General features: G+C 38.1%; 1 protein-coding gene across 1 annotated transcript in view; it reads right to left on the reverse strand.

Annotated features, from left to right (window-relative positions):
* map3k10 (mitogen-activated protein kinase kinase kinase 10) overlaps positions 1-21,077 on the reverse strand; it is a 50,055-nt gene that overhangs the window by 26,328 nt on the left and 2,650 nt on the right. The gene's annotated exons all lie outside the window — the stretch shown is intronic.

Here is a 21,077-nt window from a genome sequence, read left to right on the forward strand (position 1 = left end):
AAGAAGGTCGGTGCAAGCAGGACAGGTGAAAAAAAAAACAAGTTGTTCGTCCAACTATTGCCTTTAAGAAAGACATAATAGCTAAATATGAAAGAGGTGTACGAATTTCCGATCATGCTAGTGAATACAGCATGGTTAAATCTACTATCAGTACGATAGTAAAGAATAAGGAGGCTGTGAAATCGAGTGATGCGGCTAAGGAAGTTAGCGCTATAAGCAAGCAACTGCCGCAAGTTTTGGAAGAGGTTGAAAAACTTTTGATGATTTTTCTCTCCCCACCGTCCACCACAAAGGTAAGAAATCCTATTCATAATCCTTTTTTTTATTCTTTCGTACAGAAGATCACGCTAACGCGAACGTACGATTAGCCTGGGTTAGCTTCATGTTTACGTTCATTGTAAACATCCAGGGTGTTGGAACGGATTAAAACGATTTTACATTACTTTTAATGGGAAAAACGATTTTCGGTGATCGACCAAATCGGTTTTCGAACAGGGTTCTGGAACAGATTATGGTCGAGAACCGAGGTTCCACTGTATAACGTTTTGTGTTGTGTATTAGCATTATGCTAAGGAAAGCGTTAAAAAATACACTACATGAATGATCTTAGTTTTATGTTAAAGTTAACTGTTAATTTCCAAAGGGAGTGGCTATTAACAGCCTCAACCTGTTTGTTGAAAGATTGTTTGTTGCTTATAAAGGCATCACTGTAGTTGACATATGTATACCGCATATATATTAGAGCAGAAAAGTAAAAAGCTAATATTGCTGACAAGTCAAGCAATAGCATGCAATCGAACCACAAAAACAATTCTAAAATAAATGTATAGATATAGTATAAATTTAGTAGTAAAAATTATGTAGAGTTGCCATGGTGCCATGCCAACCACTCAGCAAGTTCATATTGCACCTCCCACTATCTTTCGACACTTTGCTCCACTTTATCACTTTCCAGCCATTCATTCACTAGCAAAACTCTTCAAATGATGCCGTGGTTTTGGGCTATGGTACTTCTGCTTTGAATATTGCTTTTCTTATTTTAATACCTCATTTCAAGTAATTTTACTTACTTTTTTTACCATTTCTCTTCTCAATATTTGACACTTTTACAATACAAAAAGTTTAGTTGATAAAAAAAAAATTACAGCTTTTTCTGTATTGGTTAAAATGGAAATAATACAGGGCAGCACGGCGGAGCAGTGGTTAGCGCATGTGCGACACAGTTCTGAGGTCATGAGATCGAACCTCCTGTACGGAGTTTGCATGTTCTCCCCGTGCTTGCGTGGGTTTCATCCGGGCACTCAGGTTTCCAAAAACATGCCTGTTAGGTTAATTTGCCGATCCAAATTGTCCCTGGGTGTGAATGAACAAACAAATTGTCTGTCCCTGTGTGCCCTGCGACTGGCTGGCAACCAGTTCAGGGTGTGCCCTGCCCACTGCCCGAAGATAGCTGGGATGGACTCCAGCACCCCCGCGACCCTACTGAGGATAAACGGTGCTGATAATGGATGGATAGATGGAAAAAAATTCAGTTTTGTGTCTTGTACTTGGTGGTGCTTTTTCTTGATTCCAGCGTCTAGTGGTGAATGTTCATATTACATCTTAGAAGTTCCCCTTTGCAATAAACGTTTGAAGAACACTGCAAGTCTGAGTGCATGACAGAGTGTGTTTTTAGTTGATGGGTTAGTCAGCGCTCAAAAGAAATGGTATACTGGGAAAAAGGAAGGTGGTAATCAGGGCAAAGCATGAAAACAAGCATGCAAAAATGTCAACTTGATGTGTACTTGTAAATGTAGAGAATAAGGCAGAATAGGAGTTGATATTTTGAAGCTTAGAAATTGGAGCAAGGCAAAAGACGTGGGGTTAGAAAACGTGCAAGTTGGGTAGAAAAGAGACTCAGACTATCAGGATGGCGGATGTATTGACGGGATGAAAAGATGCAGCGGTAAAGAGAAGAAATGACCGGAGGGAAAGCTTTTGTCCTTCTTCTGGCATGGCATCATAATGCAGCGTCTTTGTGTCTCAGTAACTCCTGACACTATTCTGCAGCAGCCTCTCATTAAGCAAGAAAAACAGAGAACAAGGAATTATGAAAGCAAAAGGGTATTATTTACCTCTACTTACTCAAGATGTGCCATTTATTTTGGGGTAAACAGGATGGGTCAATATTTTATGTTATATAGTCCAAAACTAAACATGTGTTCAGCCCATTCACAGTAAATCCTAAATCGAGTCAAAAAATAGCCCTTTTCATATTTACCTCATCTCACACGTTCCAGATTCGGTTTCAAAGTAAAACTTAAATATTACAGTCTTCCTAATACAAAGAAAATTATAATTTTGGCAAGTATCTATGTACTTCAAATTGTTGCTGGGAAATGATCAAGCCACCCAGCTAGCTAGGCAGATGACAGCGGTATGGAGAGAGACAATAAGATAGATGGATGAATAGATAAATAGGTAGGTAGGTTGATGGGTAGGTAAGTTGTACGGCTGCAAGATTTTTGAAAAAAACCTAATTGCGATTTTTCAGATCGATATTGCAATTCCGATGCGATTTTCGATTTGACAAGAAAAGAGCATTTACTGTGCTTTTTTTTTTTCGGGGGAAAACTTAAACATAGTGACATGCAAACTTAACTCGAGTTGATGTCTTTCTAGACTTAGTGTATACAACTGTAACAAAATAACTATAAATTTGCATATAAAAACAGAATTTATGTTAAAGATTTAGTTTTTATTGTCATTATACAAAAACACAACAAAATTAGAGGGCAACTTCTTTCAGTGTAAGAAAGCTATTTGGGGAGCAGCTGGCAAGCTACATGCTAGCATCGGGTAACAGCGACTTATGCAAAGTCTTTGGGATGGTTAAAAAGTTATCCGTTCCATGGGTAATGGATCTAGCGTTGGTGACTTGCCACAGCAATGGTGGCTTAAGAGTTGTTAACCTAGCTGTTAGCTTTCCCTTCCGACGCCGCATTTGGAAAGCTGCGTCGTTGCTGTTATGGACTTTTTGGACTATTTTACAGGCTTCAGGAGTCATTTCTATCATGTACTTTCTGGAACATATTCCCTAGTGTTCTCTTTTATTGATGTTGACCTTGTCTGTGTACAGTTACCCAATGCATGTTGGTTTAAGATTAGGTGATGGTGTAATTGTAATCCTGTGCAGTCCTTTGAGACATTTTTGTGATTAAGAGCTACACAAATAAATGTGACTTGAATTGACTGGACGATTCCCGGACACGATGAAAATCCAAGGATGGTGATTTTTCTGTGCGCTTTTCTGACTTTCCTCAGAGTCCAATTCAATCAATGAATTTATTTTAAATGTAAAGAGCCACTAAAGCTACGAGCCATGGCTTTTGTTTTGGTGGCCATTTGTGCAAAGGGCGGTTTGACCGACTGGCAGCTTACACCAGCCCATCAAAGTCATGGACACATGTTTGGCAAAATTTGCCTCGCTTTTTTTGGTTGGTGCCATTAAAACCACTTTTGATTGGCCGGCGCTGTTAAACCACGAAACGTGACAATTCTTGTTGGCCAAACACTCCACCATTCAAATAATAACCTGGAACTATGAATCCTCGAAAAAAAATCGCAGTGTTTTGGGAAATTTGGCATTGACGTCTTTGGCTGCAGAATGCCAACGCCGTTTTCAGTTGGCGACTTTTTTCTCTTGCTCAGAATTGTTTACGTCACATGTTTTTGAATCATGTGACTTTTCAAGAGGGCATTTACAAAGACGATCAAACATTTACTACTGCGTGAAAGCAAAACACGAAAAAGAATTGTGTTGCGTATAATGTAAGCCCTATATTATTTAGAAGACAGCGCCAGGGCAACCATACTGTTGAGAATAGTTCCAGATTGAACCCCAGGCGTGTATTTTTGTGTTGTCATAGGTGGTTTCCGCAGTAATGGACCAAATTGCTCAAATTGTTATTGTTCCTCGAGGGTTAAAAGAAATGTCAGCGACCTGACAATGATGCCGATGATTCGGAAAGAGAAGTGAAGCATTTTTCCACAGCTGTTCTATACATATGTGTAAATTGATGACTTAATTCGTGGGTGAAAAGGTTAAAAATGTTGGATCAGTACTGTCAAACCACCCCTTTTGCTCCCGTTATGTATTATATGAATTACGTTGGAAAAGAATAGGCTAATTTCTCTTAACGGGCATTATAAATGTTTCCGAATGTTACCGCGTTTTTTTTGTATTTAGAGCGCAAGTGTTGTGGAAAAGAGTGGCGCGCCGTTTTAGTCAGTGCCGCAACAACAACAAAAAAGAATAAGCTTCACCAAATTTAAAGCTATGGCGTTTAAAACGTAGCAAAGAAGTAGCAGCTTCTCTGTTGTTGCCTGGAATTATTTCAACCCCACTCCTCACCTGTAATTTTGAAATGTTTGTAAGCATGACAAAAATGGAGCATGAGAATGCAAGCACAATTCTTCCAGTCAATCTGAACTGCAATGCAGCAAAAAGGGAGAGAAGAGGGACCGTTTTTGGGTTCCAATACACTGTTTATCGACCAGTGGAGAAAAAAAAAATACTGACAATGTGTGGGTGCATTCAGGAGTTCTCATATTGCGTTCTGCTCTTGTGCTCTTGCAGCCAATGACCGTTGTTGGTGTCACCACGAGTGGTGTGATTTAAACATCTGTTAAAAAAAACCCGCTTATGTCCACACTGCGAATAACATCAAGGACAAAGGGCAGCCAAAAACGCAGAGTCAGATAATATAACGATAAGCAATCAATTTGTGATTTTATGCACCGTTTTTCACCAAAGGCCAATAAGGAAGAAGCTTCCAATTCATTAATTTACTTTTGAGACTACCTTGTTTCATTATAAAATGGGGTTTTCAATTTTTTATTATTTTAAAATTTAATTAATCTGTTGATAATTTTACTGTTTCTTTTCTCATTCCATAAATTTGGGGATTTTTGGGGTACCTGTAGCAGCAATATGGTAGAGAATCATGTCGACTCTCTAAGTAAGGCTCATTATGTGAAAAATGAATACAACTTTCAGTACCCATGTATATTTCAAACTTTATTGTTTCTGTAAAATTCGCTTAAAATCCCAATCCAAGACATACCTACAGTAAATTAAATGCTGTTCCTGATCCATTTGAAGAGTATGGACAGTTTTGGTCTCTTTTGAAAGGTATCACTCAGTTTAGTCCCAAACTTAAAAAGACTGCAAGTGCTACTACCATTGAGTAATCTAAGTTGGAAGACAGAGATATAGAACATTTTTATTCTTGCATGTAAAAAATTGGCAATCACATGTCTGCAGAAGAGTGTAGCATGGGCATTTTAGCGTGGAAACAGGAAACGGCTAGTGACATTGTGAAGTCACGACTTGGTTTACCAATGCCCCGGCGGCCCGGAACATTAAGGGGTTAAAAATATGATATGTCAAGTATTTTTGCTTTTATTTAAAACAATATTGTCTTTTTTTTCTCAAATAAATGTTTTTTTTTTTTTAGCACTAGAGCACGCTAAATGACAGACAATCTCCCTTCAAAGATATTTTCATCCATCCATCCATTATCTGCACCGCTTATCCTCAGTAGGGTTGCAGGGGTGCTGGAGCCCATCCCAGCTATCTTGGGGCAGTGGGCAGGGGACACCCTGAACTGGTTGCCACCCAGCCGCAGGGCACATAGGGACAACTCACTCAACTCACTCGCTCATCCACACCTAGGGACAATTTGGACCGGCCAACCAACCTAACATGCATGTTTTTGGAATGTGGGAGGAAACCGGAGTGCCTGGAGGAAACCCATGCAAGCACGGGGAAAACATGCAAACTCCACACAGGAGGTTCAATCTCATAACTGTACCGCACACGCGCTAACCACTGCGCCGCCGTGCTGCCTCAAACATATTTATTTTGTAAAAAAAAAGTATACAGCTAAACCATAACAATTTAATAACTGATGTGTCTCATAACAGGGTAAGACGTTTACCCAAAATAAAAGTTGTTTGATACCACCTATTAGCCAATTAAGGGCTAATGAAACTGCCAGAAACTGTCAATAATTTGTCAAACATTTGTACCACTTTAAACATACATATAAATAAAATGCTTACTTATATGAAAATGTTAGTTAGTGTAGCTCTAATGTATATAAATTAGTCTCAAAAGTAAAGAAGTTATGCTTCCAATGACTACTTGAAGGTTGCATATTGGTATCAGTCTTTAAAAATATGGTTAGGTATTGAAGGAATGGACTTGTGAAAATACATTTTTACAGAAGAAATACAAAACTTCTCAGGTTTTCTCTTTTAACAGCATCTGAAAACACATTTGTATACAGTACCAATATCAAACATCCGTATCAGTGCCGTTTGAACGTATCAGTTTAAATGACTGTAGCCGATACCAGTATCGGCTGCCCTCTATCGGCCATTTAACAATTAAGAACAAAAAAATTAAAGGATTGTCAGATTTAAAGTAAATAAATGCATTATGAAATAAATCTAGGCAGCACGACAGCTGACTGGTTAGCACATCCGCGTTACATTTCTGAGGTCATGGGTTCAAATTCGGCTACCAGCCTTCCTGTGTTGAGTTTGCATGTTCTCACCGTGCTAGCGTGGGTTCCCTGGGGGCACTCCAGTTTCCTCCGATATTTCAAAAACAGGCATGTCAGGTTAATTGGCGGGTCCAAATTTTCCCTACGTGTGAAAACGCAAATGAGTTGTCTGTCTCTGTGTGCCCTGCGAATGGCTGACAACCATTTGAGGGTGTCCCCTGCCCACTGAAGATTGCAGGGATGGGCTCCAGAACCCTGCGACCCTATTAAGGATACGCAATGCAGATAATGAATAAATGGATAAAATAAATCTTCAAATGCGTTTTTGTCAGCAGACCGGTATCAATGACTAATCAAAAGTTTTATATTCGTATTCTAAAAATGGGATTGAGTTTCCCTATCTCTAATATCAGCCTAATCCATATTTGAAATGGCTCCGTGCTCCAAGATTGTACCCTTTTTAAAAAAAATTCTATTCAGATTTCTTTAAAAATCAGTTCTTCAAATGTGTTGTTTTTTTGTTGTTGTTTCTTTCTACGATTGCTTACCCCGCTGTGTCCCTCATTGTTGCAAATGGCCTGTTTAACAGTTACCCCGCACATAAACGTCAAACTGGTGTTCTACATGTCCCCGTTGCTACAGTCATCCCTCCCCCTCATCCACCCTTCTATCCATCCCCATTCGAGCCTCCAGGGGTTTTCTGCATTCCTGCTTTGCTCCTTGCTTGCTAGCATCCATGCCTCAACTCTCTCATTCCCTGCCTGAGGTGGCCCATGGCTGCTTCTTCCTCCTCCTCCACTGCCACTGTAAGCCATGCTCTCGTTCTGTCTTGGACTGCGGTGTGAGAATGGGGTCATTGTTGTTTTGTGGCGCTGTGTACGTGTGCTTGTGTAGTATGTGTGAATTTGTGCTGTGGAGAGTGTAGGCTTCTACACTAGCGTCAGCGTGTCCTGCCATCCAACCTCCATGCACACACAGAGGCACATACACGGTGCACTGTACTGGACAATCGCAGAGGCGGGTCTGAATATGGACTGTCATGAATACACAGCCTGTCTTGTTATTGTTGTGACATCCAGAAGGAGACAAGCATTAGATAAGACTAAGGAGCAATCAACCATATACACTACAGTAAATAACATGCAGGGATGTCTTGATCAGGATTTTCTGGGCCCCAATTCAGAGATGGAGTTGTTGTTTTTTAGAGCAGATACAGGCATCATTATACTTATGTCCACCAGTATCTTTAAACATGGCTAGCAGATTTTTTTCAATAACCATAGTTTCTGGACCATAAGGCACAATTCAAAATCCCAAGTTGGCCAGAAATTTGAAAGTGATCCGGAAATTATATTGAATAAAATTGGAAATGCATATTTACAACTATATGATACCGCATACAGTACCGTTCTGCCTTTGAGAAACAGAAGGAGTGGTCTTTGAGTGCCTTCTTGTGGCTAACGTATTAATCGTTTGTTGGTAATGGGGGGGCAGAACTTGGACGGCAGCTCAGGCGCCAACTTTCGATCACTTTCTATCACTTTTTTGTACTTTGTTTTTAGTTTTACGGCGACTTTATAAGGGTAAAGGTTGAAGCCATTGTCTGAATAAACAGCAACTAAAGCAAAGACGTCTGGTAATTCGGACGTCAATCACTGGCTGTCTAGCTGGCGAAAAACGGGGTACTGATTGAGAACCGTTTATGAATAAAAAAATTAATTATTTTTTGTGGTTAAACCAGATGTGCCCTCTTGTACTCCCTCACTCCTCCACCACAATGCACACAACTCCGTTAGCAACCACCGACATCCTCCACTGTAAGTGCTCAAAATAAACTCACATTTTATTTGGTTATTATTATCTTACTTATTTTATTATAGTATCTTATGTTTAATTACTATTTGAATGTGTTTTAAGTCATAAGGAAAGCTTTGTATAGCTTTTTAGGTCTAACTTGATTTTGGGAGGCCGGGAACAGATCAACTGGTTTTCCGTTATTTATTTTCTTAGAAAATTAGTTGAAGATAAGAAAATTCTAGATACAAGCTTGATTCAGAAACAAATAATTCTTGTATGTAGAGGGGCCACTGTAACCTTATACATTCATTCAAATCCTGACGCAAGGACAATATCTGATATTGATCAAGTTAGTGGTGACATAAAAGGCCCCGGTTTTCCAATCAGGTGGTTCGATCGGCACAATCCTTCACAATAAGTTGACTTATTTAGCATGTGTACAGTAAGCATTATAAATATTCCATACGTAAAATGAATATGCACACCCCCACGGCCACATTTGCTAAATATTGGTCAAAATTTGAATCCTGCAGCCATGAGGAAAAAAACGGCAACTGCAGATTCCCTTTGCTTCCAATTCAGGTAAGATCTTGGGCCTGGGCCCAAACTGTCCCAAAATTCCGGATGAAGTGGGGCGGGGGGAATTGTCGGAGACAGACAAAATCACCCTTCCCCCTCACAAATACAAAAAGGAAAATTGAGGCTTTCTTCGGGCTTGGTCCCTCAAATCAAGTTAATCGTTCAGGCTTAGGCTGGTTCTGTCTTTTATATTCAAAGGCCCGGTCGGGTCAGGGTGGGTTTTTTAGATCCGGTCTAACCTCTACTGATATGAAAGTAAATTCAAACCTAAATTATGGGACTCATTCTGAAAAGTTAAGTTGGAAATATGCAATTTAGAAGATGTTTCAGATGTTTGTGTCATAATTGATTATAAGAAAGGTAATTGTGAAAATATTTTGGGCCAAATTCTGAGCAGTTATAAATAGTCAAGTCAAGTCATGTTTATTTGTATAGCCCTTAATCACAAGGAGTCTCAAGGGGCTGCACGGACCAAGGATTATTGCAAACCACAGATTATTATTACACCATCCCCTGATCTAAAACATACACAAGGGCAAGGAAAAACTCAAAAAAACTCCACAACAATAGCACTGATAAAAATATTCCACTGTTCGTAAATCCATCCATCCATTATCTGCACCGCCCAAATAAAAAATGTATATCATGTTAAAAAAATATCATCTTTATTTTTTTTTGTGCAAAACGGGTTTTTTTTGTTTTTTTTCAGGCTTAGATTTTTTTTTATTTTGCAAACAATAACGTTTGCCTTTCTTATATCATTTAACAGTGGCCTATGTCAACCTCGACCACTCTGCAAGGGATTAAATCCGCGGACAAGCCACCCCTTTAATCCTTTTTCAGTCCCACTCTTTGTTATTTTCCCAGCCCAACCCAGTAACACTGTATTACATACTCCATATCACGCCTCACTAATCTGCTTAGAAGCTAATAAAACACTTGTTTGCACGGTTCTTACGATGTTTAGTAATAACCGAATAGGAAAAGAACAGAACACGTCAAGTATGTTTCATTTGTGTTCCGTTCCGATGAAATGACACTTTCTTTAAAAACACAAACACACACTCGACAAGCCCGTCTGGAGACACGAGGGCTCCCTCTATTCAAATGATTGTTGACTGTGTAAACACAGCTACCATTTGAAGCGGTAAAAACAACATGCAATTGCAATGTCAGCTTTGCTCGCACTTCTAACCTCACGCATGCATACACGCATCTTGTTGTATACCACATATGTCAGAATCAAGGCCCACGGGCCCAGTTTGGCGAGCGATTATGCTTTCTATAGCCCCTGAGATGCTCTTCAAATATTATTAGATCAGGTCACAGACTGCAGCAAGTCGCCAGCCTGCAGATCTTTTACATGCACAAAAACTACATCCCTCACAATACAAAGGTGATTCACAGGCATTCAATTACGATAAAAAGGGAAAACGAACATGAGTTCAATGTAGATTTGCCCCTCCATATGGTTGGTTAGCTACTTCCTGCAGTGTGTACATGTAACAGACAATAATTTCCTTAAATTTAGGTTGCATAGAAGTTTGCTCTTAAAGTAATTTAAAAATATACGGTACCTTAAGTTTGCTTAGAGAAATTATAGCTTTGATTATGATCATATTGGAATATATTCGTTTAGTTTTCAGAAGGTTTAATTACGTTCACTGGGTTATATGTGTCATTTACATGTTTTTAATGAACATTTGATTTGGGTGGCCCTCAGCTAGTGACAAAAAGGTGTATTTGGCTCTCTGTTCATTTGACTTTGACACTGCTGTTATATGTGATTGGTGTTTTGGCAAGTGCTTGTCCACAGTGACTGATAATAGGAATTGGAATCTTAAATGGTGCAGACTAATATTAAAACACAGTTTAGGTAGATTATTGTAAAATGTAACAACTATTTACTTACTGACAAATAGTGATAAGAGGAAATGGGTCAAACTTTCATTATTTATGTGAGTTACTGGAATTCATTTTTTAAGTAGTGGTACTTGTCCAGATGAGCTTTACAGGTGAATTAGAAGCTAGGTGGGAAACAAGCTGAACTGGTGGTCAGCCAATCACAGAGCAGAAAAAAACAAGACAGTAATGTGACTATTTTGAGTACCGTATTTTCCGCACTATAAGGCGCACCTAAAAGCCTTTATTTTTTTTTCAAAAGCTGACCATGCGCCTTATAATACAGTGCGCCTTATATATGGATCAATATTAAGTTGCAAAGTCTTGCAACTAAAGCAAGCAGCCGCTGACTAGATTTTCCCCCGAAGGCGAAGTCGTCCGCAGTGTATGCTGGGATTTATATACCGGCATTTCATTTCCTAACCAATGTGTCAATCATCATTTGAATCAGTCACTATTGGCTAAAGTTATTCGGAGGTAAAGGGGGCGGATCCTTTTTATCATTTAAAGGCTCGCATAGGCTAAAGGGGCGAAACAAAGCCTGCAATTGGCCGAAAAAGATGAATGTGAATCACACGTTGGTTGGGTTGCACTACGGCATAGAGAATTTTTTTTTTAATAATCTGTATTTGTAAATATTTTACTCTCCTGGATTTACTACACTCACGGTTGTAAAAAGACCATGGTTACGTATCATTAATGAATGTGAAGGCTGCAAGAGAACTTAAGCAAGCTATGCGGATTTATATTTTCCCGGTATCTTGTTTTAGAACGATCTTGATGTTTCTGTGATGAGTCTATTTTTAAACTCAATTCAATTCAAAGTGTTTATTGTCATATGCACAGTAAAGAACCCCGCTTCCCTGCACAATAAAATTCTTACTTTGCTGTCCACACAGTTGCCAGCAAAAAATAAAATGGAAACTAAGAAATGTTTGTTTGGTGACATCGTACGGTCACCGCATCCGCACGTGTCTACGACACGTATTTGCTTCTTTGCAAGCTTTCGGAATGTTAAGGGGGTAATAAGTTTGACTGAACTATCTGACTGTTTTGTCGACGTTCCGATTGTAGCGCCTTATAATCCGGTGCGCCTTATGTATGGAAAATATAGGACCAAAAACAATTTTTTGGGTTGCGCCCTATAACCCGGGGCGCCTTATAGTGCGGAAAATACGGTGACTCGAATAATAAGACGCCCAACTCTTTTCATGTTGTTTAATTTTTTATTTATTTTTTTTTTTTGGTATCCTGAAACAAATAAAGTTTCCAAAAGAATTATGCAGCAAAATGTTTTCCTAATGGAGTAAACATAGGTTTATTCTGTTTTTGATACTCGACACCTGCACATTTGCGAGATTGCATAGAATGCCAGTTTGTCTGACTATTACTGCGCACTGCTGTTCATTGTTTTGACTATTATGAACTGTTTACATCATTGTAACTATCGATCAATCAGTGTGCTGTTCTTTGATACCACACCTTTTAGGGTGGATCTGCTTTTGAAACCTAGGCGATTACATAAAAATAAAAGGCTCAGGGGTAGCTTTTATTTTCTCATCTGAGGTTTAGGGTCTTTCGCCTGTACGCCTTAACATTTCAAAATCCATTGATGTCTTCTCTTTTTATTTTTTGTGTCTACGAAACTATAAATGTATTAGGTAAGAACTATTTGTTAGCTGTGAAAACATGGTAGCAAGCCTCAACCTCACGAACACTGCTACGTCAACTTCCAGAACGGTCTTTTATGACTCAAGTTTGAGATACACTTTTCATTTCTCATAATTTATCATACAAAATGGCTAAAAAATGTCACTGCCGCGTGATGAAGTCGAGACATGTGCTGCCACGTCAAGTGTGTACAATATGACTGTATAAAGCTGCATAACAATGACACGCAATCAAGTGGGACCAGAGCCCTACGCTGTGAGAAACCTGAGGCTGATGCAGGATCAGGGTGACAGGTAAAGCATGAGCACAAGGCCAATGAGTGGCCGACTCGCAAACATGATGCGACATCACGCCAAAGGAGGTCATGGTAATCAGATTATCCCCTGGCCGTAGCCCAACCGGGTTAAAACGGCAGACTGTAAAAACGTACGCTAGCATGATATAGAAAGTAAGAGGATAATTTTGGGAGAGAGCTCACTCGTGAGCAATGTTCCCTCTAATTTTCCACGAGTCTGAGCGTTCACACAAAGTCGGTGAGCAGCGCTTGAAACAACAGTGAGCAACTATAATCCCAAGTGTGGCAAGAAAATTAATTATCAAACATGTCCAAAATTTGACATCAAGTTACATTTTGCTGAGTTTCCGGCAATGCAAAATTATTTTTCTCTTTTGAATGAATTGACTCGTGTACTATTGCAAAGGTTGTACGGCCCACAAACGTCGTTTGTTCTTACAATTCTTTCACAAGATATCCATTTATTTTTATTTCCTGATATATTTTGTCGCATATTAACATTTTGGGGGGCTTATTTAGTCGGTTGTAAAATACAGAACTGTACTTAATCACCTTTTTTAGTGGAAGTACAATGTTGGCAACAAGATTCACTTGATATAATTGGAAATTATTTGAAACAAACTTTTTCTCTTTTTTTCCGTGTTTTTTTTCTACTTTTTTTTTTTAAATTCCTTTAAATAAAATCTCATTGTGTTTACTTTTTCCGAGCTGTTAATTTTTTCTTTTTGTTCTCTATTTACTTTTTTCCTACATTTCTTTCTTTACTTTTTTTCTGGCTTTTTTCTAAATTTTTCCTTCATTTTTCTCTTCTTTGTTTCTTTTTTTTTAAGCTTTTCTCTGCTTTTTCATTTTGGTATTTTTTTCTTTTTGGTTCTATTCCCCCCTTCCTTTAAGTCATTTTGTGCATAATTGTACATAATATTTGGTCATGTTGGGATTAAAGAAGCAAAAACAACCCGAAGAGCCGAGCCGAAGAAGCCGGTTCACCGACAAACTCTACTAATTTTACTCAACTTCGTTCTCCTTCGACATTGACTTCAAAATACCAAATTTAGGACACAACGTCAGGGGAACCCGTGTATTTTTACTTTCATGCACTGTAACTTTGACTTGAGTCGCTTCTTAATTAGGAATTTTGAGCCCTCACTTTTGTGCGCTGGCTAGATTTTCTTGTGCGCTGAGAATGTGCGAGCAGTGCGCAATTGCGCACGTGCACAGCTTAGACGGAACACTGCTCGTGAGCCAAAAATTATCTCTGATAAAAACAAGAAAAAGACACACAGAGGAATGCATTCAAAGAGGAGTGTCATAATTGGTGTTGATGAGTTCTTTAAAAACGCATTGCTTATTGAGATTCAAGTTGAAGGAAGGTATGAGGAGTGCAACATGCCAAGTGGTTGGCGGTTTGTAGAGGACACCTGAGAGCAGCACACCCGTATGATGAGCTAAGGTGTAAACGGAGATGAACTGCTGTTTACCCCCTGCACTCCCCTTCTCATGCTCTTTTTCAGGTTTTCAGCGCTCTATGGAGTCCAAAGCCTGAGGAACAGTCCTACATATTTTTATCAACATTTTAATTGAAATTATTAGAAGAAAGACAAACTCAAAATTGTAAAGAAAATATATGTTTCAAAATAGAACACTTAAGTTTAGTCTCTCTTCCTGTCTCTTCTACTTACATTCTATTCAATGATCTCATTTATGTCGTAGCTAAATGGAACCCATTTTTGCTGACTCCCTTTGACTAACAGGGTACACTCCAAAATTGGTTGCTGGCCAGGAGAAGGAAATGCACCTTGTCTCTGTTGCGGTAAATGAATAATGAGGCTACAACTATGTCTGTGTTCAGTGATAAAATTCAAACATGATAAAAAGGAAATAACTGCCGGTAGTCTTATGGTAGCAGAATGGAACATACCGTGCGGTTGGACACCAAGCAGGATATCTTGTGCACTGTGTCACACTTACCTTTTTAATGAAACAACCTAAACATGATACACTGTCAGGTAATTATCCTATTTTGATCTAGAGAAGGTCTATAAAATTTACAAGTGGCAGTGGCTCAGGAGGTAGAGCGCTCGTCTTGGGATCAAGAGATTGCAGTTCGAATCCTTGTCTTGTCCGTGTTACATGTCGAAGTGTCCTTGGGTAAGACACTGAACCCCTAATCCCCCAATAAGCAGGTTAGCGCCTTACATGGCTGCACGGCCACTATTGGGAAATGTGAAGCACACAGTAAAGCGCTTTGGGAAGTCATGACTTGAAAAGCGCTATATAAATGCAGATCATTTCATTTCATTTCATTTTACAATGTTCTTTTAGATACTGTTCTTGTTATGGTTACCTACACATAACTACAGGTTTCTCGTCCAGAGGGTAAAAACTGTGACAACTCATTATTGTTGCATGCAATCATAGAATTCACAATTTGTCCAATTTACCAATCCCAAACAATATCGTGTTGTTCCCAGTTTTGTCCATATTGACCTGGATTTTGAATTCCATGGCCACAGAAAACATACTGATAGGCTAACATATTTTGGGGATAAATGAAGAAACGCAGTACCCAGAAAAAACATGAGAATTGAACTCAAATTTGGGATAAAAAAAAAACTACAATCAGAACATAAATCGATCCTAGACCAATATGGTCACTGACTCCTGGGGTCAGACTTTTTATGACGATATTCTATGGCATTTTGGGTTAAATCTGGTACGGTGCTTTTTAGACTAGATGTATTTCAGAAAAATATGTCTAAAAGTGCGTTGTGTTTAGTTCATCCAATATTATCCATATTTAGTCCAAAAATAGTAAAATACAATTTTTCAATGACTTGAAAGACATGTTTTTAACAACTTTCACTTCTTGACCGGATAAAGATGTTTTAAAATGGAACTTTGGCTTCTTATTTTAATCAAACTTTTACTTCGATACAGCAAATACAAGTATTGTGATTTTAAATTATACATTATAGAATTTCAACCATCCCGACATTTTCCATCAGTAGAAAGTCCTTTGCCTTGCTATACGGCAAAGGCCATAGTCCCAAAAAATTTGTGAGTGTTTTTTGCTACTTTTCCCTTTTTTTTTTCTTCTTTTCTTTGTTTTGTATGTGTTTGCTTTGCTGTCGGTCACCCTGCTTGAGGGATATGACCAGGGCAGATAGATAGATAAAAATAGAAAGTCCTTTTTGTATACATAGGCAAAGATGTTCTTAACATATTTCTAAAGTGTTTTAACATAAAACAGATGAACAAAGTCATAAAAAATTCTTAAGTCTTTCATTGCCTGTTTAACCAGAATCTTCTATATTATTGGAAAACTGATTCTACTCTGTTACTTCATCAGCATCCTAACGACCCCGAGCAGAACTGATGACCTGAGTAGATGAACTACCCCTACCCGTTGATTTGGTTCAAATACCAGTGTAATTCCTGTGTCCACAACTTGACCAAACAAACCACACAAAGTGAATTACTCACTAAAATTCCATTATAACTGATCAAAGCTGGTTGTAGAGCGAGAGCAAGGTTCATTTCTCAAAGCCTTTTTTAAAGCAGGCAATAAGCAGGCAACTAAGTCAGCCAAATATCTTTAAATGTTGTGACTCATTCTTAATGATTCACTAATGATTACAACCCATCCACATTTTGATTTAGATTTGTGGGAAGATTCTAGTCCGAACTTGACCAAACATAGCAGAACTTCAATGATGCTGTTGTAGACAATAGTCAAAATTAGGGCATTGACATTTCACACAGAGGCCAAGTGAGGCTTGAAGCTGTGTGACTCAGTGACAACGAAGCAAGGCCATGTCAATTGGTGTCCAATGGAGTCACATTTGATGCCCACCCTTTAATAATAGAGGGCCTTGGATAGGAAGGTAAATAAATTAGAATAAAAGATGCAAAGTGGAAGGAGGACCTTTCTTCACATCAGCAATATATAGGCGCTTTTCATTATACGGTTCCAGCCTTCTTTGCTTGCCTTTTTCGGTCTTCCATACCTGGTTTTTGGTCCCTAGTGCCACCGTTTTTGGTACTACCTCTGTTGAAGTCTTGAGACACAGTCCTAGGGACTAAATGTCACGCCAGTGACTGCAGACCACTGATTGGTCTGATTATCTTCCCCATTAGGTGCATCTAAAACAAAGCCGCCATTTTGTGTCCGCATATTGCCTGAACAAAAAAGATTATTTTTCAAGATATGGCTAGGCGTAATTCTGCCCTGTGGTCAGTTGGTGAGGTGCAGGCAATTAACAAATCTAGTATGAGCTCCATGGAACAAAATTGAAGTGGTCCGAACAAGCAAGAGGGTAAGCATCGCTGCTATTAGCTAACATTTTGCGTGTGTGTTCAGTAGTAAATTATGACAAAAAAAAAAAACAATAGCTAGGTATTTTTTGTCTTTGAATATTTGCTAAGATGTTTCATTTATATATTTCAAGTGTATGTGTTAAGATGCAGTACTAACTATTTTCCTTGGCCATTAAATCTATTTTTATGAGCATATTATTGGTCTCTACTTCACATATTAAATAAGTCCTTTTGAAATCTGTCCTTTCATTTAAAAAAACATAAGAGTATGTGATTGCTTATTGTAGTTTAACATTTGCAAGTGTACCATGACAGTAATCCAAGGGTTTTCAACCTTTTTTGAGCCAAAGCACACTTTAAAAAAATCTATTCACATCGTCTGTTGAAAACGTTTATAAACATTTTTTAAGCCTAAATTGTGAGATCAGTTAAAATTAAGATTTATAAAGTACTTAATTTCATTTCGGTTCACAATTTTACTGTAATTTTGGATTTTACTATATTTTTAACCTGTTTTTTTACGTTTCACTACGTTTCATCTAGTATTTTTCTAGAAAAGTAAAAACAACAACTAACTTAAAATGAGAAAATAATTATCTGCCAAAGGAACAAAATGTTTTTACAATACTATATACAGTAAATTAAGAATGACTAGATCAGCAAATTTAGGTGCAAGATTTTGGATTTGATCATTTTTGCAGTGGAATCTTACTTTCTTACAGTTGACATTTTATCTACTATAAAAATATTTTTCCATTATTGAACCAAACCTGGTTCAATATGTTTTAGATCAGGGTATGGTGTAATAATAGTCTGTGGTTTGCAATAATCTGTGGTCCGTGCAGCCCTTTGAGACTCCTTGTAATTATGGGCTATACAAATAAACATGACTTGACTTGACCCAACTTATTTTAATGTAACGGTTTGAGTAGTCCTTAAAAGCCAATGTGGGTTCTCAATGAAGATGAGTTCTTTAATAATATTACAATTTGGTTGAAATGTCAAATACAACACAAATAAAAACCCATGTGATCAGTTGATTACATTCAGCCCCTACTATTGCATATTAAAATGGGTATGCTATTTGTGTAATTTCAGATCTTTCATTGCTTTAGTTTGGCAATCAAGTTACCAAGTGGTGATGACATCTTGTCATCCTTTCAGGCTTCAACACCACGCAACGTCAGAAGAATCATTCATCTTTGCAACCTTACCTCGGTGTGGGATGCACCTTCTTCTATTTTTACGATTCTAGATTTGTGTGAACATAACATGAATACATCTTTTTACATAAAACTGCTTCTCTTTGTTTTTGTAAAACTATTTTTAATGCTTCTGTTAATTGAAATGCTAAAGCCCCCAACATACAAAGCCATGATTAAAACGTATCTTTCATGTTACAAAACAAATGTTTTTTAAACGGAAAAATAATTCAATAATGGTGTTGAGTGCCTATGTCCGATTCCTTTTTCTTGAACACGAAAAGATAAATGCATTTTTGAACAGAAATCAATAAAATAAAGAAAATAAATGTTAATAGTTGTCTCCAAACGGCCACTTTTAGAAACGCGTAGACATACCATTACAAAAAATGTGTAAAATTCAATGCTTAGTTTTTTCAGATTGTGATCTAATTTAACAAGATACTAGGGTTTAAATTAAGGCGAGAATGAAAAGCTTCTATGTCTTTGTGTTCCAACTCAGATTACTCAATGTTATTAGCACTTGCAGTAATTATTTCAGTTTGGGAGAAAACTTTAAAGTGTTTCCTTTAAAAAGAGACCAAAACCGTTCATATTCTTAAAACGGTTCAGGAACAGCATTTAATTTACTTTGGGTACGTCTTTGATTAGGATTTCACAGATTGCACAGGAACAGTAAAGGGTTAATCATTATAAGCATTAGGTTGAAAAATAAGCCAATCTGATGAAGTGCAGGTCACAAATTCGACCATAAGGAGGAGGTATGTAGCCCGTGCGTAGTGCGGTACGACCTTGTATGGAATAGGCTACTCAGAAAAGTACTTGGTACCCGGGGAGTGGCGTGGTGAGGTGAGGAGAGCTCGAACCATGTAGTGGAAAAGAGGCCTTAGTGTTTACGCACTCTTTGACTGTCTCGCCCTTTTAAAAAAAGAGCCTTTAGTCAGCATCCTGCACTTTCCACCAACTCATGGTGTACCCCCCCCCCCCCCCCTCCATCAAGCACGTCAGAGGAGATCAACGCACGTCGTCCAAGACGCATAATATAGCTCATGCTTACATGCATCCAGGCTTTTGTGCCATTTGTGTGATGCGCTAACTGCAACTGCGTCTTTAAAGCAGCAAATAGCACAAAGGACCAAAAATAGCACAGCTAGTTGCAGAGCAGAATTGCTCTTCTTGAGAAAAAAGGAGGAACGAGAAGGACAAGGAGCGGGCCTCGGATCAGATGGATGATGGAGGAACGATAGTCAAAAGGGGGTCAAATTTACAGAATATTGTGATTGAGTTTTTTTTTTCCTTTCAAAATCACTTTCATCTTATTAAAAGGTGCATTGTATATGGGCTCAAAACACAGGAGGCGACATCCCTTGGGTTCCATTCATTTCCTTCGGAAGAGGTGTGACTACAAGAAAATCACCTAAAGTAATTCCAAATTGAAAGGCAACATTGAAATGAATGTATCAAGTTAAGTCAAGTCAAGCCACATTTATTTGTACAGGCCTAATCACGAAATGTCTCACAGGACTGCACAGGTTACAATTACACCATGCCCTGATCTTATAAATGAAGGAATTAATGAAAGAAAGCCCTTATTGGGGGCATTAGGGATTCAGAGTCTTGCCCGAGGACACTTCGACATATAACACGGAGGAGCTGGGAATCGAACCAGCAATCTCTTGATCCCAAGACGAGCGCCCTACCTCCTGAGCTAATGCTGAGGAACCCTCAAAATCAGACCACACAAAAGTATATATTTATCAATTTTGTTGGTATTTATAGGGGGTGCCTTGACACGAAACCTAGCTAAAGACACTTACGAAGGCTTGAAGTACACATAGAAACACACACACGCGCTCACAAACAAATCAGGATGTAGTTGAGATTTATGTAAGATAGATTTGGATTTGGATAAATAGTTCGATTTAGATTAGATAAATTAAGATATGAATAAATATAAAAACAAATGTAAAAAAAATATTAAAAATTAAATCAATACACAGTGTGTTAATAAATACATAAATAAATAAAGTGATCGGTTATTTTATTTTAATGAATACCCTACAATGCAGTTAATTCAGAACATAAACTTTTTGCAGACCCAAAGGGTTGTTTATCAAATAAAAGTACTGCATATAGTAAACATTTATTTATTTATGACCGATAACTACTATTTTCTGGACTGTTTAGCCCATTCAGAATGCAGAACAAAATGCATGATGCAAATCTCTGATGTAGCAAAACCGTGAAAAGTAAATTGCGTAATAGCGAGGGATCACTAAACATTCAATGAAATTATTATTGTTCAATCAACCTGTAAGTGCATGCATCGATTCGGTATGACTGGCAGTGACATACTTACGACCACACCTTCATTTGAATTCTGAATTGCTTTTTAAATCTGGCAATAACCTGAACACCTGATTGGCTCCTAATCGGCTCTCATTTCGGTTTACCTCACAATCATAAAATCCTTAAAATACGGATTTACTGTCATAATGATTAAGCATGGTACACTTTACAATTGTTTGCCTTTGAAAATATTTTCTGTGTAAAACGGGTACTGTAAAGTCCCCCAATAACTTGAGGTAATCATTAAGCAACGTCTTGACAGGCTAAAATTTGAACTGAATATCAAAATGACTTACTTCCACTTTGACTAAAAGCATTATTACCCTTGTAAAAGCAAGTACCATAAATATTGCTATTACCGGATCACAATAATTGTGTCCCAATGTCGAGGCCAAAGAGTGCATGATGGAAAGG

This window comes from Urocampus carinirostris, chromosome 10 (assembly GCF_059441175.1).
Source record: "Urocampus carinirostris isolate Australia breed hairy pipefish chromosome 10, RoL_Ucar_1.0, whole genome shotgun sequence".
In the NCBI taxonomy this organism is placed as follows: domain Eukaryota; kingdom Metazoa; phylum Chordata; class Actinopteri; order Syngnathiformes; family Syngnathidae; genus Urocampus; species Urocampus carinirostris.